Here is a 13560-nt window from a genome sequence, read left to right on the forward strand (position 1 = left end):
AATTAAAATATGAAACCATGGAGAAACAAGCTTATGCCTTGGTTAAAGCTGTTAAAGCCTTTAGGCCATATCTGGTGAATGCAAATGTCACTGCTTATGTTCCACATGCTGCAGTTAAAGATATTTTGTCTCAGTCTGAGGTTACTGGGAAGAGATGTAGGTGGATCAATAGAATTCAAGAATTCAATTTGGAGATAAAGATTACTAAATTGGTGAGAGGGTTAGGTTTGGCTAAGCTCATGACTGAGTCAAATCTCATGAATGTTGAAGTACACAATGTTGAGGTTAAAGATACTTTGGTTACTAGTATTGAGAGACAACCATGGTACACAGAGATAATCCAAGTATTGAGGGGTAATATGCTGCCAGAAGAAATGACACACAACCAGAAGAGAACTTTGAAGCTCAAGTCCCAAAAGTATGTCCTCATTCAGGGTGATCTTTTTTGGAGAAAAAGAGATGGGGAGTTACTACTGTGTTTGGATGAATTTCAAGCTAAACAGATGTTGAATGAAATGCATGATGGAGTATGTGGAGGTCATTACTCTGCTAAGACTACAGCTGGTAAGATAATACGGGCTGGGTATTATTGGCCTACTTTGTTTAAAGATACCCATGCATATGTTCGAAGATGTAATTCATGTCAGAGATTTTCTTCTAAGCTCAAGTATGAAGGAGCCTTACCACTAAATCCAGTCTCTGTAGAAGCTCCTTTTGTCCAATGGGGTATTGATTTTATTGGAGAGATTGTTGAAAAGTCAGGGAGAGGTCATGGATGGATTATAGTGGCTACAGATTATTTTACCAAATGGATAGAAGCTATTCCCACAAGAAGAGCTACTAGTAAAATTGTCATTGATTTCCTGATGGATAATATTGTGACTAGATTTGGAACACCTGAAAAATTGGTAATGGATAATGCTATGTGTTTTAGATCAGAAGAATTTGTAGGTTTTTGTAATAGTCATGGTATACTCATGTCATACTCATCGCCTTATCACCCTCAGGGGAATGGACAAGCAGAATCTAGCAACAAAAGCTTACTAAATATCATCAAGAAGATCCTAGAAGAAAACAAAAGGTCTTGGGATCAAAAGTTGAAATTAGCTCTGTGGGCAGATAGAATAACAGTTAAAAAATCCATTGGAATGTCACCTTTTGAGTTGGTTTATGGTACCCAAGCCAGATTACCGGTAAATAACCTTCTTCCAGTGTATAAGTTTTTGCAGGAAGAGGACATGGAAATATCTGAACCAATGGAGAACAGAATGATCCAAATTGTAGAAGTGGAAGAGCTTAGAACTTCTGCTCATAAGAAAAATCAAAAGCTCCAGTTACAGTCAAAATATGTTTTTGATAAAAGGACATCGTTAAGGAAGTTTCAAGTTGATGACATGGTTCTTCAGTGGAATGCAAAAGGGCAGGATAAAGGAAAGCATAAGAAGTTTGAATCACTCTGGATTGGCCCTTTTGTGATTTGTGACTTGAATGGTAAGGATTCATATTTTTTGAAGAATATGAATGATGAGATGCAGGAATTTCCAGTGCATGGACAATTCCTGAAGCATTATTTCTCTTAATGTCCATGCATGGTAGGTCCTTTGTTTGTATATATTTTGTTTTGTTTCCTGCTTTCTTGGTTTTGGTTTGTTTGTTGGTCTGTTTCTCCAGAATTTCTGAGTTTTCTTGTGTTGATTTCGTAATCAACCATCCCCAGTCAGAGCCGCTGTTATCACTGTTTTAAAATTGGGTTCTTTCCCCATAATTGGCCATGGTATTTTGAATTTTTTTTTGAATAGGGTATGGTTTAAAGTGCTTCAGCTTTGTTCTAAACCTAGAGGGTTTAAGGGTTTTCCAAGTTTTAAACTTTATCTTTTGTATTAGATCCCCTGGTTTCTATTCCTTCGTTACTTTATTCCACTTAAGTCATGGGTCGCGGGGTCGTAAGAAGTGTCCCCCCTTGCTATTTACCTAGGCAGTTGTGTTAATTATTTGAAATTTTTTGCCTTGTATTATTTCCTTCTAAAGTGTCGGGCCCAGTAAACGCCGATCAACTTAGGGAAAGATCCAACGGTCGGCGCTATTTCGCAAGGGTTAAGTGCTCACCCTTTAAGGCTGCGAAATAGCGAGGATGAATATCAGCCGTCCATGTGTCATGCGGAGAAAGTAAAGGATGTGGTCGTCGAAGAAGGTAGGGCCCCCCTCTGTCATTTCCTTCTGGCGAATTAGAAGGCAGCACGTGGCACAGGTCACAACAGTCAGCAGGTCAAGGCGCTAGGTGTCCATGACGTGTCAGTGGGCCCCAAAGATGAGTCAGCTCACAGGTGGAGATGACCTGGCAGGGACAGCTCTTACAGTTCATTGAGACCCCGTGGCTCCTTCGAGCAAATGAAAATTTGACAGGTCAGCTCCGAAGGTGACAAGGCGCCAGGTGTCCATGGCGTGTCTGTGGGCCCACCATCTATGAGAGCTTCTAACAGGGTTTAAATGCCGAGCAAGTTGAGATATGATCTAACGGCTCGCGCTATTTCGCAAGGGTAAGATGCCCACTTCTTAAGGCCGCGAAATAGCGAAAGTTAACCAGGACCGTCCACGTGTCTTGATGACACGCGGTCTAAAAGGAAACTGTGGGTCCCTATGGTTCCTGCTTGACGAATGAAAAATTGACAGGTCGGCTCCAAAAGTGACAAGGTGCCAGGTGTCCATGGCATGTCCGTGGGCCCACCATCTCTGAGAGCCTTCTCAAGGGGTTAATATTAGCCATCCACGTGTCTTGATGATGACGTAGGAGATAGACCTGTTGAGACGAAGGTAGGGCCCCCATGGTTCTTCTTCTGGCAAATGACAGAATGACAAATCAGCACGGTAGGTGACTGGATGCCAGGTGTTAGTGACGACTCAGCGGGCCCACCATTCCTAAGGACCTATTCGAAGGATTAAAAGGTGATTAACTTTAAAAATGATCCAATGGCCCGCGCTATTTCGCAAGGGTAAGGTGCTCACCTTTTAAGGCCGCGAAATAGCGAGAGTTAACGAGGGTCGTCCACGTGTCATGATGATGACTTGGCAAAAAGGGAAAAACATGGGCCCGCCACAGTATAAAGGGATACATTCGGCCAGTATCAAAATAGAATGTAAAGGGATTTTCTAAGCCAATGATTAGATGCCGCGTGGTATTATGTAACCAATAGGAAGATGGGACCCAGACTAAAGACAAAGCCGTCAAAATGCAATTCATAGTGAGACACTTGCAGGAAGGCTGCGACCCGTTGGAGTTAAAATATGAATTCTCGTATGAATTCAATTTTGAAGGGACGGCCGGAGCATGCGGAATCAATGTTACAGTTAAGGCCCAGAGTACAAGCATTTGATTTCCTAACAACCAAGTATAGAGATCTTTTAAAAGGATTTTGTAAAAGAGTAACGCAGAGTTATCTTTTGCAAATACAGAGAAGGTGAATCAGTTGCAGAGCGATTTCCTTGAAGCAAGCATCAGGCTCTTTCTTATTTTGCAGTTATTCTTGTGTGTTGTAACAAGTGGAATTATTCTCGTATTACAGAAGTGTTTAAGAAGTGATATTCGTCTGGTTGTTTTGCAAATGGCTCCTAAAAGGGAATTCTTTGGGAAAATTGATTATTTAGAAAGGAGTGTGTGTGATGACTTTTTAGAACAGTTGATGCTGTCAACCAACCAGGCATCTAAGGCCAAAGAGTTAGTACCCAGGGCTCCCCGTCTGAAGATTGGAGAAGGATTATATGACAAGGGTAATTGGTTAAGAGACCCACAGGTTGGACTGTCTGGGTTGGGGTTATTTAGAATCAGATTTGGGATGAGGAATTCTCCTGTTCCTCAAAATAGCATTTGGGAATTAGATGTTGGGAAGTTGGTAGTCCCAGGGGTGTTCATGGATACAGATTTGTTAACTCAAATGGCATTGAATTATGATTCAGTTACAAGGTGCATCTGGGATGTAAATGGAAAAGCCCTCGTGGAGATTAATGCAAAAGAGTTGAGAACAGCATTTGGGCTCAGTGAGTTCACAAGCTTCTTGGAACCTATAAATTTCACACAATTAGCCCAGGTGTACAGGGCACAGAGGACTCATCTTAGGAACGGGCCTCTCAAAGAACTTTTTCTGAAAGTAGGAGGGTTAGCAGTTGTAGGGCCCAACACACAAGAGCCTTTTTCATTAAGTATGTTTACCTTGAGGGCAAAAGGGATGTATTGGGCACTTTGCCAAGTTTTAGGAGAGGATGCTGAATCGAATATGCCAAACCATTACTTGCTAATGATTGTTCAAATTTTGAATCCTTCCCTTGCTATTACATTTGATTATGCTTCTTATATTGCCGATGCTATCCATGGAGGATCGATAGGGATAAAGAATGGAAAGGTAGATAGGCCATTTGGGTGGTATTCACTCTTGATGCACCTCTTTCTCTTCAAAGGTGGTGATTATTTCGCCAGTGGTATGGACCTGGTAAAAGAAAAGGAGGGAGAGAAGAAGCCGGTACAACTATGGAGTACTGTGTTGTCATGGGATAGAGAGGATGCTAGTTTTCTGAAATTTGATAAATATTTTGCATCCAAAATAAGGACTCTCCTTTGCTCTGACAACCCAAGAGTCCCCAAGGTTCTTCTGGAGTTCTTAAGACCAAAAGAATTCGCAGAGAATATAAGGATAGTTCATAATTGGGGTGATATGTACTTATATCCAGTCTCTACAGTTTTTAGAGTTTTTGGTTTTAGAGGCACCCCATTTTTGTTACCATACCAGGTCCCCCTCAAAGTGGGAATAGCTGAGATTCTCAGGCAAATTGGTAACCTGCAAGAGACAGAGTTAACAGGCAGAGGTAAAGGGACTATTTTCCCTACGGATACAGTAGCCCACCAATTTGTAATCACCAAGGGAGGCTGGAAATGTTTTGAGGATTTCCTCAAACCCTACCATTTGTCCACTGCAGTGTCTAGATGTGTTGATCCAGAGGACTTTACAATGGTGTGTTCCGGAAAAAAGTAGCATGCAGAGGTAGGCCTCATCAATTCCACTTTCCTGAAGACCTCATCAGGAATGAATTTGACTTAGATGAACAGGAATTCAGGAAGGAAAAGTGGGTGGCTTACAAGAAAGCCCTGGATTTTGTGCATCAATTTGATGCTAGCTATGACCCATTGTCTAGCTTCTTCCCATTGGAAGAGAAGATAAATTTTTTGATTATTTTCTTTGAGGATGTAATGCAAACAATAAGGGAGAAGAGGGAAGTTGTAATCAAGAATAACCCTGAGAAAGCAAGAATGATTTTGGGAAAATCAGCTCCCACTAAAGCAATCCCTCCTAGTGATTACACCCTGCATAAGAAAGCAGGTTACAGTGTGTTGGTGTCTACAACAGGGGAACCCTCTTCATCCAAAGGAAAAACGAAGGTACAAGATGTCATTGACATCCAGGACAGCCCAAAGAAGCAAAGGGTGGGGAAAGAAGTGCAATCAGATACACTCTTGTATTCCCCATCCCAATCCCCTATCCACATAGGAGATGAACAAGCAGCAACTGAATACCTCTCTCAGTTAGGCAGCTTTGGGGAGATTGCATATACATATGATGAAGTGGAAGAAGGGATGCCAGAAGAGCCCACTGAAGCATAGATGGACATCACTTCAACTGAACTCAAAGGCCAGGAGTGGGATCCTGAGATAAAGAAGGCCACTAGTGCCTTTCTAGCTGATGATAGCTTTGTCACATCTGAAGCATTCATGCAATTTATCTGGAAGCAACATATAGATAAATATAATGCTAGGTGTGAAGAAAAAAGGGCAGAGCAGCCTAATAAAGATCCAACCTCAATAGAGGAAGAGATAAAGTAGGAGATGATGGAAGAATTCAAAACCATGACTCCTGAACAGGGAAGGGATCTAGTAGCACAAGCTGGAGTGCTCATTCTACCAGAATGGAATATTGCTGATGCTCTGGTACTAGATGCAGTAAGAAAAGAGACTAAACCCATGGAAGGGATTACTTTCTGTAAGGACAATGCTGCACTAGTCATGTGGTCCCTTAAAAGAAATGAGGATAAGAAAGGTAAAGATACCTCAGGGACAAGTCACATTGGTGGACTGATGATTAAAAGAGTAGAAAGTACAGGGGTAGTAGAGGCTGCTAGCACTGTGCTAGAGACTGCCAAATTTAGTGTTGCAGTAGCTGAAAAGGAAGCCAAAGAAAAGGAGACCCTCCAGCTTAAATTGGAAACAGTTTTGAAAGCTTATGATAGTGCTAAGGAGGAGATAAGAGGCAAAGATAGCATTATTGCTAAATTGCAGAGCGAGCTGGCAGGACAACGCCAACAAGGTGAGTCTTCAACATTAATGATCACCTCTTCTCCTGCAAGACCTCCACCTACTAGCCCCATCATTGAGCTCCCACCATCTCCTGTGCCTTCTAGCTCTCAAATGATTGAGATAACTCCCCAAGAATTGGAGAATCTAAAGCAGACTCAGGCCTATTATGCGGGGAAGTATGAGGAGAAGGTAAAAGCCACAATCTCCAGTTTTGTAGACACTATAAATGCCTCACTCCTTCACAATAGTGTAGGAAAGGTCATGGAGATATGGACTGAATTAAGAAGAGATAAGGCCATTTTGACACCCATTTTTGACAGATGGAGGCCTAGTGAGCAAGACTTAGAGTTCATGTGTGTTTCCTGTGATGAAGCAAGAGCTAACCCCATTATCAAATCCACTTCTGATATCACTAAGAGTTTATTGCAATTGGCAACAGAAGTGGATAATGTGGAAAGAAGGGTTAAATTGCTTAAAAAGGAATACACTGATCAAGTTTGTGAGTTGCTCCCAGGGATTTTTGCCAATCCAGATCAGCTGAAAGATAAGCAGATATGGCTCAATGAGATAAATGCCAAATTGTCAGCAAGGGTCAAGGGAATCATTGATCTGGATGATACCTCGTTCTTTGTTATAACCATACAGGAAATAGAAAGAATTAAATCACACTATAGTTTTCTTAACTCAGAAGTCAACAAACTGAGGAATTCTTGGAAAAGGTTGACTAAAGTTAAGAATGATGTGATTAGTTTTGTATGGCCGACAGAGGAGACATATAGTGAGTGGTTAGTTAAATATTCCACTCGAGATCCAGAGCAGTTGGAGGGTGCCCATGAAGAGCCAGAAGAGGTTACAACTGAACAACCCATTGAACAAACTGCTGGAGAAGCTGAAAAAAGCACATAACTGATTCACGCAGAAATTGTAACCTCTTCAATTTTGAAATAATTGTAACAAACTTTCCTCGAGAAGTCCAAAGCTTTGTGCATCCATATTGTTATAAATGGATACCAGGACTAGAGAGAGGGGGATCACAAAAATTTTGTAAGAAAACGCTGCAGAAAAATTATCTGAGCTTTTCCAAAGTTTAATGGAGAATTAGACTTTTGTAAAATCTTTTAAAGTGAATATCAATATACAGGCCGTCAGTTTTGAGTAAAGCTCTGTGTCGTCTTCAATCTTGTCCTTAAGTCTATTTACTGTTTTCATTCTGAATAATCCAGGATTTTCTATTTGATTGAAATTGTAAGGCAATCTTAGTATGGATGTTTTTAGCTTTTCTCTCTAGGAGGGAAATTAAATATGCATGATCATTCTTACCAGTAAATACTTTGGGAGAGACTTTGAATTTTGAGGACCATAGTTTAGTTTGAAGTGATTGAATTCTTGTTGGTGTTAGGCATTCGCAAGGATTAATGGAAACCAAGTTGATGCGAAGTATAGGGATATTTTGTTTCAGGAGTTTTATTTGAGTTTGAGTGACTCTGTAGCTTTGGATAAAGCACTGGTACTAATTGAAGCTATTTATTGCATGCTTTGTTGATCAAATATGCTGAAGTTGAGTATTGTTTCATTCTTTGTTTTTAGTTGTTTTCAAGGTGAATAAACCCACTGGTTTTCTGGGCTGGTTTGTTGTGGGTTTGTTGCTTAAGAGTGTGAAGTTAATTCACAAAGGGTATACCCACCTGGGCTAAAAGAAAAGCCCGAAGTGTAGAACGTCTAACCAAACCTTGTCATATGTTGTTTCCATAATCCCTTTATCCTTGATGTCTTCTCGGCACCCATTTTAAATTGTATTATTAAGGGCATTGAAGGGGAATCAGATTTTGAGAACAACAAAAGTGGTGACTCTGCTGGGGACAGTTATCACAAAGACATAGACACAAAATCTGTGCCGAGACTTATGGAGAGTATTGTTGTATTTGTGAGTAAGACTGCTTGTTCTTTATCTTTCCCATAGTTTTGTGGGTGGCGACTCTGTTACTTTTGAACCAGTCCTTGTGAGACATAAACTTTTTAAAATAAAGACAAACAAGATGCAAGGAAATAGGCACACAAGGTCATTCATGAAGAAACATCCTCGTGAAACCTTGCAAGAAGGCCTGCCAGAGCAATCACGAAGAGGACAGAAAAGATCTGTGATGCATGAACCATCAAATGCTGCATGGGTGCAGAAAAACAACAATACTGGTAAGATGCCTGACCGACCTGTTTATGCAAAGTCAAATTCATCTTCAAGAGATTCAGAGCATGATATTTTAGGTTTTCATTCAGGATTGTTTGGGAATATTGATGATGTGCCTACTTTAAGTCGAGATTTATCACATGTTAGTGTTTCTACAAAAGATAGAACTAGCTCAAATGCAATTAGGCACTCTGTTCCTAGGACAATAGATGGGAACATTAGTTTGATTGATATAGATCAAATTAATGCATCAGATTCTGAAGAAAATTATCCTAATGAGGATAAAATGTCTCAAGAGATTGAAGAATTAAATAAAAGAGTTCATCATTTAATATCCTTGAGGGCCCAAAAGGAGGCAGATAAGGAAAAGGAAGTTAAAGCCAAAATAATGGAGAAAGATAGGCTTCTTAGACAGATAGCTGATCTTGAAGTGCTTGCCAAGGAAAAAGAAAAAGGTGATGAGGAAGGCTCAGTGATTAGGGAAATTTTAATCCCTAAGATTAGACCAGTTTCTAGGTCAGTAGCTCAGCCAAGTAAGGAAGTTTTAATGACTCCCAGCCTCCTAAAGTTAATTTAGACAAAGGGAAATAGATATGGGTAGATGATGAAGTAGAGTCTAAAACTGCAGAAGGGATTTCTCATAGGATCCTAGCACATGAGAAAGAGATGGAAAGGATGAGGAAGGAAAGGGAAGATCTCCAAATGGAGTTGGAAAAGGCTGAGTTAGAAGCTACAAATCAAGAAGTTAAAAGAAAGATTAACTACCTAAAAGCTCCCCCTATTATATTCCCATCGGAAGATCTTAGCAAGCCTAATCCCCAACATATCTCTATTCCTCAGGTTAATATCCAACCAGCAGTACACACTAACATTGCTTCAGCAAGCCACATACCTTCAAATAAACAGTACACCCAAACATCTCAATCCCCAATCCCAAAAGCTAAAATGATCATGGGGAATAATAGTACTGTTTCCCCTTTTCAGAGAAGGCCGATTAATCTAGAACAATATAGGCAATTGTTTTTTGATGGGATCCCAGGATATCCAAATCATGTTCCCACTGAGTTAAGAGATAAGCTCCATAAGTTTGCTGGGAACAATGCAGTTAGTGCTGAGGAACATCTCAAATCTTTCGGGGATTTGATAAATGATTATGAGATAGTTGATGAAGATGTTATTATGAAACTGTTTGTTCAATCCCTGGTTGATGATGCAAGAGATTGGTACAGAGGCCTTCCAGTAGCTAGCATAGGTTCATGGGAAGAGTTCAAAAATTGCTTTCAAGAACAGTACGGTGATAAGAATAATGTGAGTTTCATGCTGAATGAGTTCAATAATATTAGAAAATCTGAAAATGAAATAGTCACTGATTTCAATGCTAGGTTCCAAAAAGCTATGCATAGATTGTATCAGGTAATGAGGCTGGATGACAATATGTGCCTTAATACATATTACAATGCATTTGATTCTAAGATGGCTTATATCTTGAGAGATAAAAATCCTCATAACTTGAGGGATGCCTTTAGAATTGCCATAAATGTTGAAAGTAATAGAAAGGCATCAGGAAAATTAGGAAGGAGGACAGATGGAAGATTGTGGCATGAAACTAAACAGTAACCTAACAAAGTTGCTAAAGAAGAGGATAAAATAGAAAAACTGGTTACTTCTATGAAAGATTTGACTGCTAAGGTTAACAAAAATGATAAACCTCATTACAACTGGCAGGATAGACCTCCTAGGTTACATGATATGCCATACAATACAAATTGGAAGGATGGTAAGCCCCAAGTTGAGAAGCCTAAAATTGCCCAAAGCCAAGATACACCAGATCCTTTGAAAGGGAAAACTGTTAATAATATAGAAAATACTCCCTGGTGTATTGCTTGTGATGGACCACATTCTCCTCATCAGTGTGCAGTGGCTCAAGCTCTAGAAGAATCCATGAGACCAGAAACAGAGCTTGATATTAATATGTTTGAAACTATCATAGAAAGTGATGAGGAATCTGTACAAAGTGAGTACATTGATGTGTTAGATAATGGAAGGTTAGTGCAAGGGCAGTTAGCCTTAGGTTGGCATCCCACACTGAATGTGGTAACAATTGAAGATGAAGAAGTTCATCTTAGGAGGCCTAGTGAAGAGGAAGTTAAAAACCTCACTAAGGCTGCAATTGCCAAAGCAAGACATAATTACAACCTGAGAAGTACCAAGAGAGATACTGATCAGGGTGAGCCAGGTTCTATGTTTGTAAAAGAAGTCACTAAGAAAGGGGCATCAAACAGTGTTACTGCTACTGTTAAAGTTAGTCAAGAAAAAGAGGAACAAGTTAAAGATTTACCTAAAACCACAGATGCCAAAAATGTTGGTGATGTACAAAAGGTGGAAATAATAAAAAAGGCCAATCAACTCAAAGTAGAAAAGGTCAAGGCTAATACTGAAAAGTGTAATTATTCCACATTTAATATGGCCCAAGCTTTAACTCAAATGAAGGTCACTGTCCCATTAGTGGAGTTATTAAAGATTAAAGAACACAAGGATGCAGCTTTGTCTCTATTCTCTAGTATATCTGATGGTGACTCAGTATTACCCACTGGTTCAGATAAAATTCAGAAGGATCAAGAGTTCCAAACTCCAGAGGTGTATGTTGGAACCACTATCACTCAGGAGCCTTCTCAAGTGGATCCCTTCTATGTTACTTTGCTAGTCAATAACAGGTTAATTAAAAACTGCATGATAGATTCAGGAGCAGCTGCTAATGTAATGCCCTATGGTGTTATGAAAGAATTAGGATTGTCAGTAACCACCGTGTATGGGAAATGTTATGCCATGGATAACAGAGAAGTGCCTGTGATAGGTACAATGAAATATGTAGAAGTAAAAATAGCTGCATTTCCTAAAGCCACTTATAAAATGGATGTTATTGTCACAGATACTAAACCCCACTATGGCATGTTACTCTCTAGGCAGTGGGCAGCAGCAGTGGGGGGAAATGTTCAATTGGACTTGTCTTATGCTACTATTCCTATTGGTGGCCATCAGGTCAAACTATAAAGGGAGCCACGAGCTCCTAAGGTAATTGAAAATGTGGACCCTAGTATGCTTAATTGTATGATTGATGTGGATTTAGATAACTTCAGAATTTAGCCGGTATCACCTCAATTGAGAAACATTGACCCAATTGTAGTCGAGTTACAAGCACAGCAGTATGGGTTGTGGTAGATGTATTTTGATGGAGCTTGCTCCAAAGAAGGATCTGGAGCAGGGGTTCTTTTTGTATCCCCATCAGGTATAACTTTCAAATATTCATTCTTGTTGGCGTTCCAGTGCACAAATAATACTGCAGAGTATGAAGCCCTGTTATTAGGACTTGAGGTTACAAAAAGGCATGGAATCCGATTATTGAAAGTGATGGGCGATTCAGAGTTGGTTGTCTCTCAGGTAAGATCTAAATATGCATCTAAGAATGATAAATTGAAGCAATATAAGCATGCTGTTTGGGGTATTATTGAATATTTTGATGTCTTTTCTATCAATCGGATAGAGCGAGCAAAAAATATTATGGCAGATTTCCTAGCTAATGTTGCTTTAAAAAATGATGATGCAACACTAACTGGTATCTCCACTGTGGAAATAAAAGCTAGGCCTGCTATTCTTGATAATGTATATAATTGGCAAGTTTTTGCTGATGATGAAGATATTCTTAGGTTCATCCAATGTGTTGATGATTATGATGGACAAAAAATTGATTGTAATGCATTGGTGGAAGTGGTGGATGACAGAGAGACAGTGTTTGGAAATGATATTGTCCAGTTGGAAACCAATGAGATACCTAAAGGGTTGGTGGAGTTAGAAAGTATGTTTAGTTATAATGACAGTCATTTACACCAGCAATCTACCACCAAGTTAGAAGAATTAGAGGAGGTCAACTTGGGGACAGAATCATCCCCCAAGTTGGTATATATTGGAAAGAAGCTACCTCCTCATGTTAGGACTAACCTAATTAGTTTACTGAAAAGGTATAAACATGTTTTTGCTTGGTCTTATGAAGACCTAAAGGTGTATAGACAAGATCTTTTTCAGCATGAAGTTCGCTTACTTCCAGATGCTAAGCCTTTTAGACAGAAACAGAGACCTATTAACCCCTTATTAGAAACAAAAATGCAACAAGAGTTGACTAAATTGAGAGAAGGGGGGATTATCAAACCAATCAGACAATCTTCATGGGTCTCTAATTTGGTCCCAGTAAGAAAGAAAAATAGAGACATCAGAATGTGTGTGGATTTTAGGAATCTGAATGTTGCTTCCCTAAAAGATAATTATTCATCTCCAAACATGGAAGCAATGCTACAAAGAGTGATAGGTTGTGATCTTTTGTCCATGATGGATGGTTTCTTGGGATACAATCAAGTACTTGTAAAAAAGTCTGAACATTTTAAAATAGCTTTTACTACTCCATGGGGAACCTATGTATATGTGAGAATACCATTTGGATTAAAAAACGCAGGGGCTACATTTCAGAGAGCTATGGATGTGGCTTTTAAGGAATTCATTAATATTATTATGGTGGTTTACCAAGATGATTTAACTTGTTTCTCAAAGAAAGCTGATGATCATTGTGGACATTTAGAGAAGGTGTTTGATAAAGCCTTGGAATTCGGTGTATCACTGAATCCCAAAAAATGTCATTTTGGGGTCACTAAAGGAAAGCTACTGGGACATATAGTTTCCAAGGAAGGGGTAAGAATAGACCCTAAAAGAATTGAAGCAATCAATAGGGTGTCTGAACCAAAGAATGTGAAAGGAATCTAGTCCTTTTTAGGCAAAGTGAATTTTGTCAGGAGATTCATTGCAAACTTTGCTGAGATAGTGAAGCCTATTGTCAAGTTGCTCAAGAAGAACGCAAAGTTTCACTGGGATTAGGAAGCCTCAAAAGCTTTTAATGAGATTAAGAAAGAAATCCAGGAAGCACCAGTGTTGAAGTCCCCGGATTATGGTAAGCCTTTTTCTCTGTTTTCTTTTGCTTCATATCACACAGTGG

This window comes from Cryptomeria japonica, chromosome 3 (assembly GCF_030272615.1).
Source record: "Cryptomeria japonica chromosome 3, Sugi_1.0, whole genome shotgun sequence".
NCBI classification, from domain to species: Eukaryota; Viridiplantae; Streptophyta; class Pinopsida; order Cupressales; family Cupressaceae; genus Cryptomeria; species Cryptomeria japonica.